The 23985-nt window shown below is 37.1% G+C and overlaps 1 protein-coding gene across 3 annotated transcripts in view; it reads right to left on the bottom strand.

Annotated features, from left to right (window-relative positions):
* Window positions 1–23985, bottom strand: part of SLCO5A1 (solute carrier organic anion transporter family member 5A1) — a 142013-nt gene that overhangs the window by 32655 nt on the left and 85373 nt on the right. The window lies entirely within an intron of this gene.

Genomic DNA, 23985 nt, shown 5'->3' with positions numbered 1-23985 from the left:
ATCATAATGGCCAAAAACTAGAAATAAACCAAATGTCCATGACTAGATACATTGCATGTTGGAAGTTCATATATGAAATGCCATTGTACAGCAATAAAAATGAAGAAATATAATAACATACAACTATAACAATGGATCACACAAGTACAACATTCAATGAAAGAAGCAAAACAGAACGGATCACGCAACATGATGGCATTTGTAAAAAGTTCAAGTGCAGGTAAAACTAAACAATTTGTTTAGGAATGCATATCCAGGCAGTGCAACTATAAAGAAAACTGAGTGTCATAAACCCAAGACAGTAGGGGGAACAGGTGGCGTCAGGAAAGGACACAAGGGGCTCCTGGAGTCCTGAAGATACATTGTTCCACGACCAGGGTAATAGTTACACAAACGTTCACTTTATGGTTATTCAGTAGCTCTAAATTTTGATCAATGTATTTTTCTGTGCATTATATTTCACAGCTTTTTAAAAAACTAAAAAAAAAAGTTATATTGCCTGCCTACAACAACCTTATAATCTAAAATAGAAATATACAAATTTGAGTACAAGAAAACAATTATACAAAGACAGGGAGGATACAGGGAAAAAAGCATCGGAGCCTTCCATGGGAGAAATCAAGGAGGGCATCAAAGAAGTGGCAGTATTTGTACAGAACAAAGTATGAAGAGAAAAGGTGAAGACTGAGACAGGACAATTATGTCACTAGAGATCGTGGCAAGAGCAATGTTAAGGATGTTACAAAGGAAGAAGACAGACTACAATGGGTTGAGATGAGGATTTAGAGATTAGAATTCAGACTCTTTCTAGAATTTAGGCTATAAAAGGAAAAACGGGTATGGGTCTAGAGTAAGAGTGGAGTCAAGGTAGAATTGGAGCTGGGGAGTTTGTTTGCTAAGACAGGAGGGGACTAAGCATATTTATATGTGAACAAAAATAGACGAAAAAAGAATGGAAGTTTGAATGTGGGGGGAAAAGGTTATCTAAAGCCAATGCAAGATCCCTGAGAAATCAAGAGAATATAGAATTAATAGCACAGATGATTAAGTTAGCACTGGATGGGGAGAGAGAGAGAGAGAGAAAGACCCCTTCGTTCAGGCTGGGAACAAGACAGGGGAGAAAGGGGTGGGGGATAAATCAACAGGTGGGTGGTAGCTCCTCAAATTGTAGTTTTTCTGTTTCCTGGTTTTTTCCATTATTTTGCAAACATTATGTAATATACGTTGTAATAGAACACTTGAAAAGCACAGAGAAGGATGAAGAAACAAAACAAAACATATGCCTAACATTCTGGCATATTTCACTCCAGTCTCTTTTCTATGCTTTTTTTCCTTCAAGAATTGATAATATTGTATAGATTCTTTTGTTACACAGCTTTGGTTTTTATTTCTGGGTTGTTGTTTTTCCCCCTGAAAACTGAACAAAACTAACTCTTGGGGACGCCTAGGTGGTTCAGCAGTTGAGCATCTGCCTTCGGTTCAGGGCGTGATCCCAGGGTCCTGTGTTCAAGTCCTGCATCAGGCTCTCTGTGAGGAGCCTCCTCCTTCTTCTATGTCTCTGCCTCTCTCTGTGTCTCTCATGAATAAATAAATAAAAATCTTAAAAAAAAAAAAACCAACTAACTCTTGGAGGAAAGGGATATGGAGAACTTTAAATATAACCAAGGATTAGAATAATCATTGTAGGAAAGCAAAGTGAGTGCTCAACAAGAATATGTAAAAAGCTTTGCAAATGGGGAGTCCAGTGGGTCCAGATGATATTAGATTTCAGAAGTCTGCAGCTGCACCAGTGTGCACGGTTGAATGGCTTGCTCCAGTATGTTCAGCAACCCACGCAAAAGAGCAGAGAAGGATTAGATTAATCTAAAATCTGAGCTTTGCCTGGCAACCTGTGTTCATTTTGTAATCCTCACCACAGTCCTGATTTTATAAAATCAATAATGGCCTTTTTATAGATGAGGAAATTGACAGCTCAGAGAAGTGACTGGCCCAATAGTGCACACAAGGGGGAGAGAGTCTGAAGGGAAACTGAGGTCTCGGATTCCCAGCCCAGCGCTCTGTCCATATCAGCACAGATGGTTCTAAGAGTAGAACTAACAGGTCCCTGGAATCTTTTAGGTAAATTGACCAGAGCTCTGAGCTTAAATGAGCTGGTTAATAAAGTATCATCATCATTAATGGAAAGTACACGTGCTATCTATACGAATAAATAGGCAAAGCTTTGCCTTTAAAGTGAAAAGGACATATCCATGAAGTTCTTATTCCAGCTGAACAATTTATACTGTTCTAGCACCCCAGGGTAAAACAAAACAAATCTCCATGCTCCTAGCTCAAGTCCTAATTTAAAAGCAATATAATTTATTTGACTATGCATCCTAATTAGTATTCAACTCTTAAAAACGGTAAATCTATCATCAGTCAATATGAGGTTATAGCAGAGTGAAGGCCTTTTACATTTTTTTCCTGATATCCCCTGCCATCTAAATCCCACTGTACTATCCAAACAGAAATTCTGACCACTCATCATGCTAATCTGTATATCACTCAGATCTCCAACTTAATTAAGAGACCCAAAGGTTCCATTGTTAGAATATGAGGCATATGGGATGAATAGGGAAGATTTGGTGCTGGGCAGGGGAGTGGAAGACAACAGTAGAGCCTTCTCACTGCCCCTTCTGGAAGCCCTCAGTTCTGGGGAAACCAGATAGTACAGACAAAGGAGGAGCTAGAAGTTGGTTTCCCACCTACCACCACACTGTTCTCTAATCCTCCCCAACTTCCCCACTTCCTTGTGAGAAGAGCGAAATACAGGCATCCCCGCTTTTTGAAGCTCACATCACACCACTTAACATTTATGGAAGACCTAAGTACCTGTGTTTGCTAACTGAAAGAAACCCAAAGAGGATTTTCACTTTTATGACCAAGAAAAAAAAAAACCACAAAGGAGACCAGTGAAAATGGCATTCAGCATTTGTTTCGCAGCAAGGGTTTAAAGGGGGAGTGAGAGTGGCCCTGCCAAGCTCCTTCCCTGGCAGCTACACTCACCATCTCAGCATCAGGCCCCACAGCTTTGAACTGTGCTTTATCTTGATTTAGCTTGAGCATCATTAAGAAGATGTTCCAAAGGTATCAGAAAAGTCTGAGAGAGGTTGTTTTTTGAGTCTGGGAATGCTCAACATTTTTTTTCCCATATAAATTCATTGTAATTGCTTCTCTGCTTTATGCCATTTCAGCTTCTGAAAGATTTCACTGGAACATGACTTTCAGATAGCAAGGGAAGCCTTGCTACATAAGAGGGGCTCTCCTGGGATGCCTGAATGGCTCAGTGGTTGAGCATCTGCCTTCAGCTCAGGTCGTGATCCCAGAGTCCTGGGATCAAGTCCCATATAGGGCTCCCCGTAGGGAGCCTGCTTCTCCTTCTGGCAATGTCTCTGCCTCTCTGTGTGTGTGTCTCATGAATAAATAAATAAAATCTTAAAGAAAAAAAAAAAAAAAGATGGGCTCTCCCAGCAGAAGCTCGTCTGCCAATCCCCATGTCTGGGTTCCAATTCACCTCACTGTCTGGTGCTCACCTCTTCCACGACAGACAGCAACCTTCTTACTGCCTCTGCTCCCTATCTAGCCCCTTTCTCAGCCCTTGCAGGATGGTTCTGCAGTCCCTGAGTGTCTGTTCCTCGCATCCTCTAGTGGCAAAGACACCGATGGGACCAACAGGGCACCAAACAGTGGATGGGGGAAAAAGCATCAAGGATTTGTGTACGAGGGAAGAGGGAGGAGGAAATACCTAGAAATACCTGGACTAAGGCCAGGGACCCAGCCTAAGGTACAGGTGGGAGAGGACAGAAGCAAAAACAAATGCACATTAAAAAATAAAAAAAAAAAACAAATGCACATGCCTAAGAGATTAATTCAGTTAAGAGTACAGGCCACATGGATGGAGTTCCTGAGTTCAAATCTCAGCTCTGCTACCTACAAGCAATGTGTCCTTGGATTTCTGAATATTCTCAGGCCTCGGACTTCCTTATCTGTAAAATGTGGGTAAGAATAGTATCTTCCTTGGACACCTGGGTGGCTCAGTGGTTGAGCATCTGCCTTCGACTCAGGGAGTGATCCTGGAGTTTCGGGATCAAGTCTCACATCGGGCTCTCTGCATGGAGCCTGCTTCTCCCTCTGCCTACCTCTCTGTCTCTTTCTTTCTGTGTCTCTCATGAATAAATAAATAAAATCTTTTTGAAAATAAAGAATAATTTCTTCCTCATTAGTTGTTAGGTTTAAATGAGTTAAGACATATAAAGTGCTAGGGACGCCTGAGTGGCTCAGTGGTTGAGTGTCTGCCTTTGGCTCCAGGGCCTGATCCCGGAGGCCCGAGATCGAGTCCCACATCAGGCTCCTTGAGAGGAGCCTGCTTCTCCTTCTGCCTGTGTCTCTCTCTCTGTGTGTGTGTCTCTCTCATGAATAAATAAAACCTTAAAAAAAAAAAAAAGACATATAAAGTACTTAAAATAGGGGCACCTGCCTGGCTCAGTCAGAGGAGCTAACTCTTTAGCTTGTGAGTTCAAGCCCCACGATGGGTGTAGAGATTACTTAAATAAGTAAAAACTTTTAAAAAATAAAAATAAAATGCTTAGAACAGTGTCTGACCCCGTAGGACACACTTAATAAATGTTGGTGGTCATCACCATCAGAAGTATGAACATCATTGTTATTGGCCTAATACTGAGGAGTTTAACATTTGCACAAACAAATATATTGGAATTATAATAAGGCAAAATTTCTACATGCTATTTTATTAGATTGAATTTAAACTACTCCTAAGGGTCCAACTAAACCTTTATGTGTTCTTTTTATAGAAACCTTTGTTTGATATTTAGCTACTATGTGCTCTTAAACACATAAACCTCTGTTAGCTATTTAGTTACTGTGTGTATGTATCTGAATCTAAAGAACTCATGGCTGCATTGATTAACTGTTGGCAAAGCAGAGGATCCTGCTTTACTTCATAAAAGGTCTGTGAACATCCTATTGTTTTCCAGTTAGAAATCTTTTATCTACTTATTTATCCAAGCAAATTGATATGTTAATCATCCTACTTCATTTCTTTCTCTTATATCAAACACTATTCCATAATATTCAATTTTGAAGTTTTTACTCTGAGTTGTAATACTGCTTGTCTTTATAATATATAGCTTCATGAAGCCAAAAGGTCTTTATGAAAAATAATATTCACTGAATTACCAAATATTAAAGCTACTGGTGAAATTTTTCCTCTCTACTTTTTGTCAGTATGTAGAAATGATCTGTATTGAAAATAGACACATAAAATACACCTACACTCAATGCATGATTTGGGACACACAAAAAATCTTGAACTGAAAAAGAGGAAAATGAGATGAAGTGACCCACTCATCATCAAGAATGTTCTAGGCTCAGGGAACTTCAACTGTGCAGCTACTGCTATTGCTAAGAACAATAATTTGCTTTCATGGTATCCAGTGCTCACCCCTGTCATGAGGCCTGGCACTGTCTGTTGTGTTTACCTCCTTCTTTCCTGCTAGACTGTAAAGTTTTTGTGCATGGCAGGAAGTACATCTTACATTATATTTATACCTTTCTTGCACTTACCAGGACCTGGAAATATATGGATGAAAAAACATACTTTGTTATTTAGAATTTATTATGTAAAAACTTCAGGTGACTTATTAATTTCAGTTTTCAATTATTCCTGAACTAGGCTATATCATATTTCACAAAGCGGGAATCTAAAATCTAACTTCGGATCAAAATAAGCTGCTAACATCAGTTTAAAACTGAGAGGCACTAAATGATGCCTGCAAAATTTCACTTATCAAAATTCTGAATTGAACATTAATTAGCAAAAGTTTAACTGCCAAGTCACTAAAGGTGACAAGGCATATAAAGTCAACAGCCCTCTGAGAACTCATTTCTATCATGAAATAACAGTGGTACAGAACGTAGTGAACTAACTCAGAATCTTAGATGTCCTCATGCTCTTTTCTTTAAATTCACTAATCCTTTTTATGTATTTCATATCCAAAGTTTTCTTTAGTTAAGTTGAAAAATAAATGGCTTACAAAGATAAGACTATGTATCAGTCAGGAAGAAATATGATTGTAAGCTATTATGACTTTGAGGTTCTGCTGCTACCTTGGGGAAAGGCCACTAGGCACGAGGTGGGAGGGTGGACAGAAAGCAGAATGAACATCAAGAAAAGAGGGAAGTCTGGTTCATTCTCATTCATTCATTCATTCATTCTCTCTTTCTTCTTCTCTCCCTCTCTTTTACACACACACAGGTGTAGACTATACAGTACATACTGTGACATATAGTATCCCATCCCATTCTCAGAATTGTATAAATTTTGAGTTGCTTTGAAACAGAAAGTGTCTTACAATCAGAAGTATCTTAGTCTATGTCATAATCTAATTAAAAGCATTTTCCTTTCTGTTTTTTTAAAATATTTTATTTATTTATTCATGAGAGCCACAGAGAGAGAGAGGAAAGACATAGGCAGAGGGAGAAGCAGGTTCCCTGCGGGGAGCCCAGTGTGGGACTCAATCCCACAACCCCAGGATCACAAAAAACCAAAAGACAGACGCTCAACCTCTGAGCCACCCAGGGAACCCATCATTTTCCTTTCATAATAACTCAAAATCATGGTGCATCTTCCAATCAATGGTATCTTAGACTGGAAGGTATATAGCTTCTTTCCACATCCCAGAGGAGGAAATATCTAATGAGTGATAGAGCAGAGAAACAAAACTCAAATTCATTTAACTTTTCCAAAGACTATGCTTCTAATCTTATAAAAGAAAATAAGTGTTTTCCCTATCACCTAGAGCAAATTATTTTACCCTTTTAAGCCTCTACCTTTCCTTGCAAACATTTTCTATAGGAAATAAATATCAAGGAAAAAGAGCAAAAGTGGAATATAAGAAAAGAATTTTTTTAAAATGCTAACCTTGAGGCTAGCAAATTTTAAATGCCCTGCAAACATAAGTATACATTTTCACAAACTATACATAAATCCACAAAGTGTCACAAAAGCACAATATATGTCTTTCTCTTTCATATCTCAATATCACCCTTGTGAAAAATATCAGAAATACCTTCACAATACCTATGATTAGATGCATCATTACAATATACTATATATATGTGTGTGTGTGTGTATATATATATGTATATATATATACATATATATATATCTTTTATAATTCAGTGGCTGTTTTAAGACAGAGAACAGACTGTTTTTCATTAAATTCACAATATTTCATAGCATAACATCTAGCAAAATTATAAAGTAGGGGTAGCAAAGCATAGAACCATGCCCTGTTTGTCTGGATTAGGAAAAGCAGCCTATATGTATTGAACTGAACAGCCACCAGTTCCTGGAGAGAATCCTATGGGCCGGATGGAAGAATTTATAAGAGGTTCTTTTCAGAATTCTCTGGAGGCAGATAAGCTGGCAGGGTAGCTACTTTTAATCAAGGCTGCTGCAGACAGCCTGTCTCGAGTTTTGCCCCTCTGTAGCTTCAGTTAGATGACAAGGTGCCAGAAACAGACCTCTCTGACCACAGCTTCCTCTTCAACTACCTGGTGACAACCACAGTGCGGCTCAGATGGGGACCACTTGCATCCAACCAACAGAGAACGCTCTGAAATTTCTAGCATCGCCTTGCTTAAATTACTAGTAAAACAAAAGCTTCCAATGGCATACACACATCCAAAAGCCTCCACCTCCATGACTTCATCACGGAGATATCAATATAAAGCTCATATTTAACTCCTATGAAGGCAAAGGGGGCTCATTCACCCAGAATAGCACTTTCTTCAACTCTGCACACAGGGAGACACTGTACAGTAACTGGAGGGAAATATGAGATTCTCAATCTCAGGAATTCAAGGTCTCCGGAGCACTGGCTGAAGGAAAGGTAATAAAAAGATACATTCAGCAGAGAAAACAACCACACTTTTCATTTCAGGTTTTTGCAAAGGTCCGGCTACCATAATACATAAAAGCAAATGCCAAGCTGTGTCATGAGAGGGATTCAAAAATCGAATCAAATTAATATTTCATCTTTTATGGCTCAGAAACCTAAGTGTTTTCTGCATCGAGGCAACAAAACCACACAGGGCAAAAGCAACTTAAAACGATGAAATGCAAAAATTGGATGTTTTCTTCCATTTTTCACCAGCTCTGGGTGAAAACAGCGAAAGCTTGAACCAAATTACTGCAAAAGAGGAAAAAGCCTCTTGTAGAGGAAATTTCACAGGAGAATAATGAAGTCTTGGTAACTTTTCCAGTTATCAAAATAAGCCCCAAGCAAAGACCTCGGTGTTGAGTTACTGCACTTAGTTTCCGTTCACAGAGGCAAAGCCTACAGATGTGGGCTGGTGCCAAATGCAAACCCTCTTCGGAGGCCCTGCGGGCAAGATCTTTTTTCTGTCAGCAGTTCTCGACTTCTCGCCTTTCCATTGTTGTCCAAATCCAGCGGCTCTGGTAGCTTTCCCACTGAGATGGTTGATCGCCATTACGCCCACTAATAGCTGAGCCACAAAAACCCGACAAAGCTATCCCTCCCCTGGGAGAGAGGCAAGCAGATTGTTAAAACTCTGTTTATCTGAAATTTTGAGACAAACTTCTAAACACCTAACCATACTTGTCAGAACACCCTTGCCCCCCAGGGGCCAAGTGGAGATTTGCTCCTCAGAACCGTTTTGATTCTACCAATTTCATGAGGAGGACCAGAGCAGCCATTTACTAAGAACAGTCAACTCACTAATCAGAATGTTCCTCTTTTTCTTTTCTTTTTCTTTTTCTTTTTTTTATTTACAGCTTCACTGAGGTATAATAACGTACCATGCAATTCACCTACTCAAGCCTACAATTCAATAATTTTCAGTATATTCTCAGAAATATACAACCAATCTCATTGTTAGAACATTTTCATCACCCCTCAAAAGGAATTCTGTATGCATTAGCTATCACACCCATTTCCTCCCTCAACGCTAGACAAACCACGAGTCTACTTTTCCATCTCTATGGATTTGCCTATCCTAGCTATCTCATAAAAATGGAGTCATACATCTGTCTGACTTCTGTCACTTAGCATAATGGTATTTTTAAGATTTTAATTTATTTCAGAAAGAGTGCAAGGGAGCAAGAGAGAGGAGAGAGAGAAAGAGAGAGTGCATGAGTGGGAGGAGGAGCAGAGGGAGAGGGAGAAGCAGACTCCTTGCTGAGAGCAGGGGGCAATGCAGGACTCAATCCAGGGACTCGGGGATCATGACTTGAGCCAAAGGCAGATGCTCAACCAACTGAGCCACTCGGGCTCCTCAAGCATAATGTTTTCAAGGTTCATTCGTATTGTAGCATGTATCGGTTACTTCATTCTTATTTAAGGCCAAATAATCCATTGTACTGATATATCACATTTGATTTACCCATTCATTAATCGATGGGCATTTGCGTTGTTCCTATTTTGGGCTATTATGAATAATGTTACTATGAATATTCATGTTCAAGTTTTTATGCAGACATATGTTTCATTTCTCCTGGATATATGCCTAGAAATGGAATTTCTGGATCATATGGTGACTCTAGTTCGAGGAAGTGCCAAACTGTTTTCCGAAGTGGGTACACCATTTGACATTTCTACCCGCAGTGTGTGAGAGTGCTAATTTCTTCCAATCTTTAATTATTAATATCACAGATAATATTTGATTACAGTCTTCTGAATGGGTTTAAAGTAGTATCTCATTGTGGTTTTGATCTGCATTTCACTGATAACTAATGAGGTTGAGCATCTTTTCATGTGGCCATTTATATATCTTCTTTGTAGAAATGTCCATTCAGATCTTTTGCCCATTTTCAATTAGCTTATTTTTCTTTTTATTATTGAGTTGTATAAATTCTTTATATATTCTAGATACAAGCCCCATATCAGATATGTCTTTTGCAAATATTTCTCCCATCGTGTGGGTCGTTTTTTTATTTTCTTGATGGTGCCCTTTGATGTACAGAAGTTATTAATTTTGATGAAATCCAATTTACCTATTTTTTCCTTTGGTTGTATTATCTGATCCAGGGTTACAAAGATATGTCTATGTTTATTTCTTTTCTTTTTTTTTTTTTAAGATTTTGTTCATTTATTTGAGAAAGAGACAGAGCACAAGTGAGAGAGAAAACACGAGCCAGGGGTGGGGATGTAGAGGGACAGAGGGAGAAGCGGACACCCTGCTGAGCAGGGATCCCAATGCAGGGCTCCATCCCAGGACCCTGGGATCATGACCTGAGCTGAAGACAGACGCTTAACTGACTGAGCCACCAGGTGCCCCTGCCTATGTTTATTTCTAAGAGTATTATAATTTTAGCTTTTACATTAAGGCCTTTGATCCATTTTGAATTCATTTATATGATGTGAGGTAAGGGTCCAACCTCATTCTTTTGCATGTGACCAGCTATCCCAGCACCATTTTTTAAAAGACTATTCTTTTTTCATTGAATGGTCTTCATATTGTTGTCGAAAATCAGTTAACCATAGATTTATAGGTTTGCTTCTGGACTCTCAATTCGATTTAATTGATATTTATGTTTGCTTAAGTCAGTACCAAACTGCTTTGATTATTGTTGCTTTTTATTAAGTTTTGGAATCAAGAAGTCTAGGTCCTCCAACTTCTGTCTTTATCAAGATTATTTTGGCTATTCTGGGTGCTTGCATTCCAAATGAATTTGTTGAATTCTGTAAAAATTCCAGCTGGAATTTTTTTTAAAGATATTATTTATTTATTCATGAGAGACATGCAGAGAGAGAGAGAGAGGCAGAGACACAGACAGAGGAAGAAGCAGGCTCCATGCTGGGAGCCTGATGTGGGACTCAATCCCAGGACCCTAGGATCATGCCCTGGGCGGAAAGCAGGCGCTAAACTGCTGAACCACCCAGGGATCCCGCCCCTCTGCTGGAATTTTGATAGGGATTATGTTGAATCTATCTAGGGAGTACAGCCACATTAATAACATTAAGTGCTCCAATTCATGAACATGAGACGTCCTTCTGTTTTGTTAGGTTTTCCTTAAATTTTAAACAATATTTTATGGTTTTTTAGAATATAAGTTTTGTACTTCTTTTATTAAATTTATTCCTAAGTATTAAATTCTTTCATGCTAGTGTAAATAGAACTGCTTCCTTAATTTCATTTTTTAATTGTTCATTGCTGGTGTATAGGAATACTGCTGATTTTTGCACATTAATCTCATATCCTCCAACTTCACTGAATTCATTTACTAGTTGTAATACTTTTTTAGTGGGTTCCTTAGGATTCTCTCTATACAGGATCACCTAATTTGTGAATAGAGATAGTTTTATGTCTTTCTTTTCAATCTGAATGCCTTTCATTTCATTCTCTTACTTAATTGCCCTTCCTAGAATCTCTAGTGCAATGGTGAATGGAAGTGGCAAGAACAGACATCTTTGTCTTGTTCCTGATCCTAGGGGGATATCAAGTTTTTCATAAGTAAGATATTTTTCATAAGTAAGTTATAGGTTTCTTGTAGATGCCTTTTAATTCATCTGTCTTAACCTTCAATCACTTAAACAGTAGTAGAGCTAAAGTTCATTTTTGTGTTATTTAAAAATGTGTTGTTGGGGTGTCTGGGTGGTACAGTCAGTTAAGCATCTGCCTCTTGGTTTTGGCTCAGATCATGATCTCAGGTTTATGACATTAAGCCCCACCTCGAGCTCTGCACTCATTGTGGAGTCTGCTTAAGATTCTCTCTTCCTCTCCTTCTGTCCCTCCCTCTCATGCTTTTTCTCTCTAAAATAAACAAAATCTTTAAAAACATGTATAAAATAAAAAGAAACTTTTATAACTTTCAGAAAACTTATAAAATATACCATTTTTAAGATATATTTAACTTAACTGAAAATACTTATTGAGCATCTACTGTATGTGAGACTCTATACTAGACACTGGAGATAAATAGTGCATATAGCTGACAATAATTCCTGCCCACATTGAGTTTACAATATCCTATGGAAAGGACAGATAATAAAAAATAAACCAATAACTAAGCAAATCTTACTGAATGTTAGAAGGTGAAAGCACCACAAAGAAAAAGGTTGAGCCTAGCAAGGAAAATCAAGAGATCTAGGAGAGGAGTTGTGTTTTTAAATGAAGTATACTGCATAAGGTCTCAATTGACAAGAGGTCATTTGAGCAAAAACTGGGAAGAGAGGGAATGCAACATGTACAGGGGATACGTGACACCCTAATTACACACTATTTTAATCTATCCACTAAAGTGAGTTTACTGAGAGCCAAGATTATTAAAGGTCACAACATTTTATAGCTAGAAGAAAATTTAAAAATTAATCAACCTTCCTTGTTTACTGAATGAGATAGCTTAAACTAGAAAACTAAGAACTTTGAGAAAGCCAGTGATAGTTGAAATGGAAAACTTAACCAGTATGATATATTTTATATTTTTTACCTAAAGATGTTTTGTTTCAAAAGACATGAATAATTCCACTAGGAAATAATATCCACAAAATAAGTTTACAAATAGAAACATACTATAGAAATCTAATAGTCTGAACACCAAACCTACCATCTATCAGAACTTAGGTTTCAGAAATACATTATTTAATCAACTTTTTTAAAGGAGGCACTGGGTAGAAAGTGCTAGAAAACAAACAGATGACATGATTCTCATGTGCCTTCCTGATGCAATAAGAAGCACCACCAACTGATGCATCTTTAAATCTCTCAGCAAAACACCAACAATCTCTTTCCCTTATTGTTCAGACCTTGGTTTTGAATAATAAAATCACATATTTGCAAATAAAACTTCTTTTAGGAAGACATTAATATATCTCAAAAAGCTAAAAGAGGGGCGTCTGGATGGCTCAGTCAGTTAAGCATCTAACTCTTGGTTTCAGGGCAGGTCATGATCTCAGGATCATGGGGTTGAGCCCTGCAGCAAGCTCCATACTCAGCACAGAGTCTGTTTGAGATTCTCTCCCTCTCCCTCTCCCTCTGCCCCTCCCCCTGTTCACTCTCTCTATATAAAATACATAAATTAAAATATTTTTTTAAAAAGCTAATAAAAGAATAAGAAAATGCAATAAATACTTTAAGTTTCAGCCCACATGTCATGTGAACCAGCCAAAGAAAAAAATGACAGTGTAACAACAGTCAATGCAATGTACCTCCCAACCAATAGCTATGGGCTCCTCTCACAGTGATGGTCACTGGTTCACTATCCCCACTAGGGCTTCCCCAGGATGAAAGATAGCCCTGTATCTTTTCACATTTTTATTTCCAGCCAAATGAAGGATATGCAACTGCCCTAATAAAGTAGATCTTTACTCAAAGCTGGAGAGGAGTAGCCGAACCTTAAACAACTGGAATAGAACTGAAAGCAACCATTGTAAGATGGGGAAGTGGATAGAATAAAAAAGAAGGCAATTTAACAAGTGTAACTCAAGTTTCAACCTGTTAGAGCAAGAAAGAACTTTGTGTTTTAGTATTTACTGACATGTTTTAACAACTAATATGTTTGCTAACATTTTCAAAATTATTCCTACATCATATGAAATTAATTGCTCAAATTTCTTATTTGTTCATTATCATAGGATCACAGAATTGGGAGCTATGACAGAGATTGCTACTTATTCCCTGATGATTATCCTTCCTTCTTCTAGAAACATCAAAAATCTGTTGGTGGCAAGTTTTATTTATTTGTTTGTTTGTAAAACTAAATCCTAAATATTTTCCATGCTAAGGCCCAGACAGTCACTGTTACAACTACTATTGTGGTGCTAAAGTACTCACAGTCTTTTGTAAACAAGACTTGTAAACACAAGCACTGCTATGTTTCAAAAGCTTTATTCACAATGAAACAAACAAAAACCAAAACATGAGAGAAACCTAACTCTAGGAAATGAACAAGGGGTAGTGGAAGGGGAAGTGGGAGGGGGTTGGGTGACTGGGTGATTGGCACTGAGGGGGGCACTTGGCGAGATGAGCACTGGGTGTTATGCTATATGTTGGCAAATTGAACTCCAATAAATAAAAATTTAAAAAAAGAGAAAAAACAAAACAAAAGAAAAACAAAAACCAACTAACTACAACAACAACAACAAAAACAGCTAACAGGCTACATTTGACCCAAGGCTCCTACTCTAAAGTAATAGCATGGCTTAAGACTGTCTGGAATACAGATTACATTTCCCAGACACGCTTGCAACTGGATGTGGCCATGTGATAAGTTCTGACTACTGTGAGGTAAATAAAAGTAGTATATCCATCCATGCCTTCCTTCTCCTCTCCTACCACCCTGCTGTTATGAATGTACAGTTGATAGCTAGATCTCTCCTTTGGACCATGAGGACAAAAGTCCAGATGGAGAAGAAATTGGAAACGGTCTCAGTGACTGAAGAAGTCACTATACCAATCTGAGCTGCCTATGTCCAGATTTTTTTCTTTTTTTGTGAGAGTGAAATAAAAATCCATTTGTCTTAAACTTCAGTTATTCTGAGTCTCTGATACTCTCGGAGAGTGTAATACTAACTTAATATAGGAGCTCAGGAATAACAAAAAAACGAGAGGGAGAGAGAAGAGGAGAGGCATGACTTATCTTGGATCAATGGCTTGTTAATGCCAGACCTAAGCTTGTTTGATTCTAAATCCAATGCCTTTTCTAAATGTATGGGAGCTAACACTCCCATAAACACACATTTAAATTACAAAGGTTTGGGTGCCTGGGTGGCTAAATTGGTTAAGTGTCTGCCTTGGCTCAGATCCTGATCCCTGGGTCCTGGGAGTGAGCCCCACATTGAGCTCCCTTCTCAGCAGGAAGTCTTTGCTTCCTCTCCCTCTGCCTCTCTCTCCTGTCCCTCTCCCCCATTCATGCTCTTTCTCAAATGAGTAAAATCTTTAAAAATCAAAGGTTTGCTATTTTCTTTGCGTGATTTTTTTGACCATTTATGCCCCTTGTTTTCCCTAAGAATGGATGCTTGTTTTTTTCTAAAAGTGAAAGAAAAAATATTTTTATTTCTACAAACTTGCTTCATAAAAAAGAAAAAAAAAAAAAGAAAGAAACCTGCTTCATGGTTAATTCTTCCAAATTGTATTTTTTTATTTCAGGAAGGGAAATGTTTTAGACTAATTTCTCACCTGAGGCAGTAAAAAAAAAAAAAAAAAAAAAAAAAACTCCTCAAAATTCTGTTCAAAAAATTTTACCTATTATTGTCTTGAAACCTGAAGTACACATCAAGAAATAAGTACTGTGATTAAAGGTTAAATGTTGGAGCAAGCTCTCTTCAACTTTAACAAAAATTAGCAGAAACAACCTAAAATCATATGAAGGAAATAAACTTTTATATAGTGTTTTCAAAGCACATTCATATCAATTATTTAATTGATTGATATAATGGCCCTATGAACAGATATTATCTCCATATACATAAGGAAACAGACTTCAGGAAAATGAAATGACAATATAATCATCATGATAAATTTTTGGAGTACTTTAAGTCTTAAAGAATTTAAATTAATCTTATCCCATGAGATGAGTTACTATTTATCCTCATTTTCCATAAAATTAAACATCAAGGAAAGTAAGACACACAAATGATATTGCCAGGATAACAGAGCAGAGCCAGGACAAATCTAATTTCCAAGCCAAAGTTCTTTCAAGTGTGAAGAGAAATCTTCTATCTGAATTCCAAATCCATTGTTCCTTCTAAAGCTCAAACCTAGTCTCTTAACTCCTACCTACTTTTTTCTTTCAGTCAGTTTCAGTCTCTTCTAAAACAAACTCGAACCCTCAAAACAAAAAGGATGATACTTGTTAACATATGTGATGTGTATGTGTGTAAATGTGGGTATGTGTGCATTCAAATGTGTGTATGTATGTATCTATACGTATGTATGTATGGGAATGGATGTATGTATATATACACGTGTGTGTGTGTGTGTGTGTGTGTGTATGGACAAATTTAGCTGAGGCAGATAGTGATCAGTCTTAACCCATAATTCAGGCACAATATATGAGACTATGTTAAATATATACTATTTGGCAAATTATTGACATTTATAGTTTAATCATGGCAATATAATAAGAAACAACAAATCATATTCACAGAGGAAACTACCTACCAGGCTAACCAAACATAAAAAGTACAGCACAAGACCAGAACCTTGACTTCAGCTATGTTGAACTATTTGTAAAAAACATACTTGTTTTACATAACATTAAAACTAATTGTTCTACCTACAAGTCAATTGTCATTAATAGATGTAATGTTGTAAAAAAAAAAAAAGATGTAGGGGATCCCTGGGTGGCGCAGCGGTTTGGCGCCTGCCTTTGGCCCAGGGCGCGATCCTGGAGACCCGGGATCGAATCCCACGTCGGGCTCCCGGTGCATGGAGCCTGCTTCTCCCTCCGCCTGTGTCTCTGCCTCTCTCTCTCTCTCTGTGACTATCATAAATAAAAAAAAATAAAAAAAATAAAGGTTCAAATAGAAAAAAAAAATGTTTTAATTTAAAAAAAAAAAAAGATGTAATGTTGTACATAACAAGTGTTTGAATACAATTAAGCATTCCTGAAGTACTTTTAATAGTCAATATTTTATTCACTTTTACCTTACATCCCTCAAAAAATGATGTAAGATGAGAGGTTGATATTTCTAAAAACATATGAACAGGATCATGAACTAATAAAAAAGATAACGAAAAAGAATTGTATAATCTCTTTGATATCCCCCCACCAAGAAAAAATGGGATATATGCTAATTGTTTAGGAAAACTTCAGTATGCTTTTTAAAAATAGCAGCATATACCAAGTAACTAAAAAAATCAGAACATGGGAGTATCTTCACAATTAAGTGGAACTCCATAAAATAATACTCCCATAAAAACTTATAGGATTGCAGCCATCTTTCTTTAAAAAAAATTAGTTTCCATATTTTTAATTACTGGTTGCTCTAAAAATTCCTCCACCAGAGAGGCAAAGGTCTCTATAATACAAAACCGTTGCACACTACTTCTTCTATTTTATTTCCTCTATTAGTTTATATTGTTTCCTCTTTTATTCATCATCATACACATCATAATGCTCATCAGAGTAGTCTGCTAAGTGGTAGGCACTCAAAAACTACTCCGTGAAAATATAAAAATAAAAAAAAATAAAAAATAAAAAAAAACCTACTCCGTGAATTCAGAGAATGGATCTACTCTCCCTAAGTCACGACCCTAAGACAGGCCAGGCCAGGAGCACATACCATAAAGCAAAATCCTCCACAGAGCGGATATTTTATCTGAACACAAAACTTCTACTTACACCTTCTTCCGAGATTCTTGCGAATCTGATCTAAAAACAAACAAGATTTATCTACTACTAGTTGTCAGCACTGAAAATGCACCTGTTGCTTCTATGGTACTCGAGAAAACTTGTAAAGTTGTTTTTCTTAAACATTTTAAACATTCTCCCTAAAAATCTTCAATTAACATGCAGAATGTTTTGCTTAGCAAAGTCAAGACTGATAACTCTGTTCAAATAAACAAGGCTCAAGTATAAATTGACACAGACACACATACATATATATATAACCAAACTGTCAATTTGTACATGGAGATATATATGTACATTGTACATATATATATACATGTATATATGTACAATTTACATATGTAAATTACATATATATCTCCATTAACTATAACTACCAACATATTGATAATATGAGTAACTATCTCAGAGAGCAAGGCTGCAATAGGAACAAAGAAGACCTTATAGTGTCATGAATACAGATGTTCTATTGGAAAATCTATGGATATTTATTTATATAGCTTTCCTACTCTACTTCATTACTGGGTAATTCAACTGCGTTTGATTGCGTTTCCACAAGAGGTGTATTTATAGAGAATATATTTCAAACAAATTGAAGGAAGATGTCACAAAACAATATGGAACTACTCAATATAAAACAATGATACACAAATTGTTCCTTGCATAGGTAAGTATGAACCTATACTGTTTCTAAATATTCACTTTAGTCAAAATGCCAACACAAATTACACTCATCTTTATTATAAATAGAGATATATAAAAATGTTCAGTGAGATGACTTGAAAACGTTAACTATTGGTAACAAATCCAAATCACCCCATGTTTTACCTTCTGGCCAATGTAAAGATGCCACAAAGGGTTGAGCCTGACAGCAAAGGAAATTTTCTGTGGTCCAGGTTACAAAAGGACATTACTTCAACTTCTAATCATGTTTAAGCCCCTGTTGTATTGTTTAGTTGAAAAGTGTAAGGTATTTCCTTGCCTGTGTGGTAATAACCATATCCTGGCCATGCTTGAGGGCTAAGATCTTCACTGACTCTGGATTTGATTTTTATGAGCTGACAGAAAGCATCTCTGAGGAAATGAGAGATGGTGGCATGAGCTGGGAGTCAGAACAGTTCATCTCTAGCCCCAGGATGTCACCATCTATAGGGCTAAGAATCCTTCATTTAGAGCTTCTATCTCCACTTATCTATCTATAAAACTGGGATAATACTATACTTTGTGCCCTCTCTTCCTTATACTATACTCTGTGCCCTCTCTTCCTCATCTCTTTCCATAATAGTCCTGATGCTCCTGTCCTATTATAGAGGATAGAATATTTGATGAGGAGAAAGGAAAGCCATGGTCATTCTCATTAATAATTAATATTTATGTTGTTCTTTACACTTAGTATTTTTTAATTTATACTTAAGTATAGTTGACACAAAATGTTATATTAGTTTTAAGTGTACAACTTAGTGATTTGGCAAGTTTATACATTGTGCTATGTTCATCACAAGTGTAGCTACCATCTGTCCCATTATAACGCTATTGCATTATCATTGACTATATTCCTTAGACTGTGCCTTTTATTTAATCAGTAATTTTTAAACTTTTTAAAACTCCAACAGCCCTATAAGATGGATATGACCACATCATTTTACCTCTAGTAAAACTGAGGCCAAAGAAATTAACTACCTCACCAAAAGTGACACAACTAGTAAGTGGCAGAAGCAGATCTTGAACCCAGACCCTCTGACTCCAAAATCCATATCCTTTCTCTTATAATATATTGGCCCACTGCAAAGCATGCGGGGATCACCTGACTTTAGCAGGGTATAAACCTGCCAAAATGGGATCATGCCTAATAAAAAAGTTCCTGAGTTCTCAAAGGAGAATAATTAATCATCAAGCTACCTCATTCCCTGATAGTCCTCCCCACCCACCCCCCCCAAAAAAAGCGAAAAGTGTACCAATTCAACCTCAGTTCCATCACAAATGACAAAAGAGAAAAAGAAAAATATATATTTATAATGTATATGTATATTTTTAACTACCAGGAAATACATTTTACATATACCTTACATATACCAAAGCAAAAGAGTAAGACATTTACTAACTTGAATGTCTAGAAAAAGAAGTTGTTCACAAAAATCAGAGGATTTTGCAGGGTTGGCTGGGGGATGGGGATGGGGGATGTGGCTAGTTGATCTTTGAAGAAAGGTTGTCTAACTCAATCCTTCATTTAAAGAGTAGACTGAGGACCAGAGAAATTAATATTTACAGTCATTCATTCTTCAAATCTATTGGGTGTAGCAGCAGTAAGGCTCTTACATCTGCTTCAGATATTTCACTCTCTCCTCTGGGTTTTCACTGCTTTTCAAAAGCTCCCTAATCTTTCTCAACTTTTATACATAAATAAGTCCTGCTCTGTGAACAAATGTATTATTTTTGATGGCTAGATCTCTCAAGGGGCCTCTGGGCCATTCCGAACATCAGTGATCATCAAAGGGTGATGAATGTAGATATAGAAATCTGGAGAAAACTGGACTGGATGTCCTCTGAGCCCTGAACAGTCCTTATAAGTGATGTCTGTCCTCATTTTTCCCTGTGTATGCACACATACACGGGTGTGCTTGAGAAACAAATTCCAGACATATGGACTAGTAATCATCAAAGATAAGTTAAATAAACATTTCATTTAATTGAGAGATTTGGTCATCTGACGTTTTACTGCACTATGCTCAAATATATGAAATTAAAATACTTAAAATGTTCTCCCCCCCAAGAGTTGTGAAAAATAGACATATTTGATGTTGAACAATAAATGGAGAATAAATCAATGATATCAAGATTTACCCCTAGTTCAAAACTGATTCAGTTGAAATCAATTTCATGTTCCATGTGTCACACTTGGAAAGCAATTGTAATTTTTAACTTATACTGCATCTCTAAGCCTTCCTCGGTTCAGATGAAATAATCCCTCAGCCAATCACATAAGTATCAAATCTCTTGCCTTCTCTTTCATTTTCCTGCTACCTGTTAGTCACAAGTTTTCTCTTTTTATTCTTTAAACCCATTTCCCTCAGATAATCTCTACTATTAATGTTTTCACTTTCATTATTCTGCCTTAGATGCCCTCTGCTGAGAGTATCTCATAAAATGGGTATTGCAATTATGCCTAATGGCTACTACCTGAACACTGCATCAAGCACAGGATCTACATTCCCTCATTTAATCCTCACAATTTCTAATACTCATAGAACTTAATGAACTTGTCAAGGGACATGGTAGCCTTATAGGATCACTGTACTGCAAGGTCACTACACTGCAAGGATCCCTCTGTGTCTTAAGTATCTGTGTGTGGGTAGATGAATAGATGGATTGATGGATCAATGGATTGATGGAAGGATGGATGGATGGATGGATGGAAGGAAGGAAGGATGAGCAAGAATTTCAACAAGATCTGTCTTCTTCCATAACTGATCCTCTTAACTACCATACTATATGTCTTACCCAATGCATAAAAAGTTGAAAAAGAGAATTTGTACAATAAAAATTCTAAAATGTAAGCACCTTCTCCGAGGACCAGTTCATTCTATATATTATGGACCTGTATTGTGGACTGCTGGGTGTACAGCTTACAAAAACTGTTCTATGTACCTGTTTTATCCACTGTAAACTAGAGAGAGTGGGCTCCCCACTGCAGTATTACAGCAAGAGTAGCCAACAATGCATAGAGAGACTCCTTTGTATCACTGCACCTAGCTAAGAGTGGAAGCCTAACTTGACACAAAAGTCATCTGCTTTTACCATCATGGCACAAACTGAAGGAAAAACTACAATTTGATTTGGATTCCCAAAAGCTACATGGATTTTTTGAAGAACTTTCAGAAAGATTCCCTCTTTTGCTCAGTATAGCAATCTGGGGGAAAACGCTAAGCCTTGTTGGGAGGAGGAAGAGTGAGGACTGACAAACATATTCATGAGTTCTCTGCTTCCCTCCCCTGTCTGGAATTGGCTTCTCTGCCTGGATAAAGGCTAACTGAAAGATGGACAATTAAAGAAAAGAAAGACGGACAATTAAACAGTTAAAAAGAAAATAAGTGTATCGGACCAATGGGTTATTAGTATGAAATTACTTATACAGATTATTATAGGTGTTATTATAGCAAAAGAATGGAAAAAAGCCCAATGTCTTCAAATAAGGGGCCAAATAGACTATGATACTTCCATATAGTAGCATACAGTACTGTGTGGCTGTAAAAGAAACGAGCAAGGTCTCTGATACTGCTACAGTACACAACAGAGTGTACAGTAAACCAACTCTGGCGTAAGAAAGGTGAAAGATACTAACATAAAATACTGCTGTATATATTATGTATGTTGCAAACATACTACACTTATTTATCATTTGTTTTTAAAGATTTGATTGATTGATTTGAGAGAAAGAGAGACAGCACACAGTACAAGCAGGAAGAGGGGCAGAAGGAGAGGGAGAGGGACAAGCAGACTTCCAGCTGAGAGTGGAGCCAGACACAGGGTTCAATGCCACAACCCCAAGATCATGACCAAAGCCGAAGTAAGACAACTTAACCGAGGAGTCACCCAGGCCCTCCCACATATTTCCTTACTTATTCAAAAAATAAACAAGAGGGATAAACTAATAAAATGCTACCTATAGAGGGAGAGAGAGAATTGGATGGAAGTAAGGTCTCTTTAAATGTCCTTTGTTGGGCAGCCTGGGTGTCTCAGCGGTTTAGCACTGCCTTCAGCCAGGGCCTGATCCTGGAGACCCAGGATAGAGTCCCAGGTCAGGCTCCCTGCATGGAGCCTGCTTCTCCCTCTGTCTGTGTCTCTGCCTCTCTCTCTCTCTCTCATTCTCTCTCTCTCTGTCTCTCATGAATAAATAAATAAAATCTTAAAAAAAATAAATGTCCTTTTTTTTATGGTTCTGACTTTCAAATCATAGAAATGCATTACATTATTTTTTAAATAACTTAAAAATATACAAATAAAATAATCCCTAAAAAACTGAAAATAAAGCAAATAAACCCCACAGTTTATCACATTGCTGCCATAACCAGAGAAGAATTATTTCAAATAACTCGAGGTCACAGTATTTTGCACAGCCATAAGAGAGAGCCTGCGGACAAAAGAACCACAAAGAGGTCCAAACCTGCAACTCATATTTCATGGTTAAGAAGAATACTGATACTTAGTTTGAAGCTAGAATTCACAAACACACATACATATACACTTGGAAAAATTATTTTAAAGTCATTAGGAAAAAAGATTTGCAGAATTAGAGCAAAGAGATACAATGTAATACCAAAGAAGTTAATAACCTGCACATTTTAAGTTTGAAGCAAAAATATCATCATAACCTCATGATCTGCTTTTTCTCTCTTTATTTAAAAAAAGGGGGGAACAAAAAATAAATAAAATAAATAAAATTAAAAATAAATTTTAAAAAAGGCCTAGAAACAATGACCACCTTGTAGCAATGAGCGACCCTACTGTCTTGATGGTGATCCCCAAATACCATTTTCCTCTAAAAGGAACCACAGCTCCTTGCAGAAGTACAACTGATACCAAGTCTAGGGCAGGAAACATAAGTGAGTCATCTTTTGTCATGCTGGAAACCAAAGACTATTGAAGTCGTGCCAAAGAATACAGGTGCTAACTTGAAAGGGCTCCCAGTGACCAGAGACCAGACAACTGGAGTATCAAACAGGATAATGACTACTAAGGACTAAAGCACATCAAACATATAAGTAGCCATGAGTTCATTGTAATATATTTTTAAATTTATTGATGATGATACAAACTTTTACTCTGAAAATTGGGAAATAAAGGGAAGGAATCAAAAGAAATAATGGGCATTTGGAGAACTGGCCAAACAGGAAGCTGAACACTTAGTGAATTGATTTAGAGCAACTAAGAGAGAGAAAATGAGATTCAGAGAGGGAGACAGAGCTCCATGATGCACTGTGACATGAACATCCCTCCCAACACTTCTGGCTGTCTCCAGCTCCACAGTTTCTGCTTTTTTTTACTCTTATGATTAGGCTAAAAAAGTCCCTCCTTATAATTTCATTTGAATCTGTCACTTTTTTTAACAGGTGGAATTTAACAAAATGCCTCCGAGTTACCACTCTAAATTAGACTAATAGAAAGTTTGTTTTAAATCAGAAAACCTAACCAAATTTTCAACTGGAATTTAACACTGTTTCACAACATGTAAAGGAGGAAAACTAATTTTCATTAAGCACCTACTAGATACCAAATGCTTTAAAATATAATTATCTTGTTTCACTTCTTTCAATAGCCCTGGGATATGATCACCCACATTTTACAAATGAGAAACAGTGGTGAGGTGACCAGGCTAAAATCACGCATTTAGTTAAATGATAGATCTGTGATTCAAAAAGAAGCCTGTCTGTGGATTGTATCAGGCCTTTCCCACAGAAAGGAAAACAGATCGTGTTGATGAGAGACATGGTCAAAGTTGGTGGTGATGCAACATTACTAAAAATACCACAAAAATGAATTGGTTAATAACAATCCTCTTGTAAGAAAATAATACAACTCTATGGGGAATGTAAGAATAAGTTAATTTGGCACAT

The sequence above is a fragment of the Vulpes lagopus genome, chromosome 9, assembly GCF_018345385.1.
Source record: "Vulpes lagopus strain Blue_001 chromosome 9, ASM1834538v1, whole genome shotgun sequence".
NCBI lineage: Eukaryota > Metazoa > Chordata > Mammalia > Carnivora > Canidae > Vulpes > Vulpes lagopus.
The sequence above is the reverse complement of the archived record's forward strand: the minus strand, read 5'-3'. Positions and strand labels throughout refer to the sequence as shown.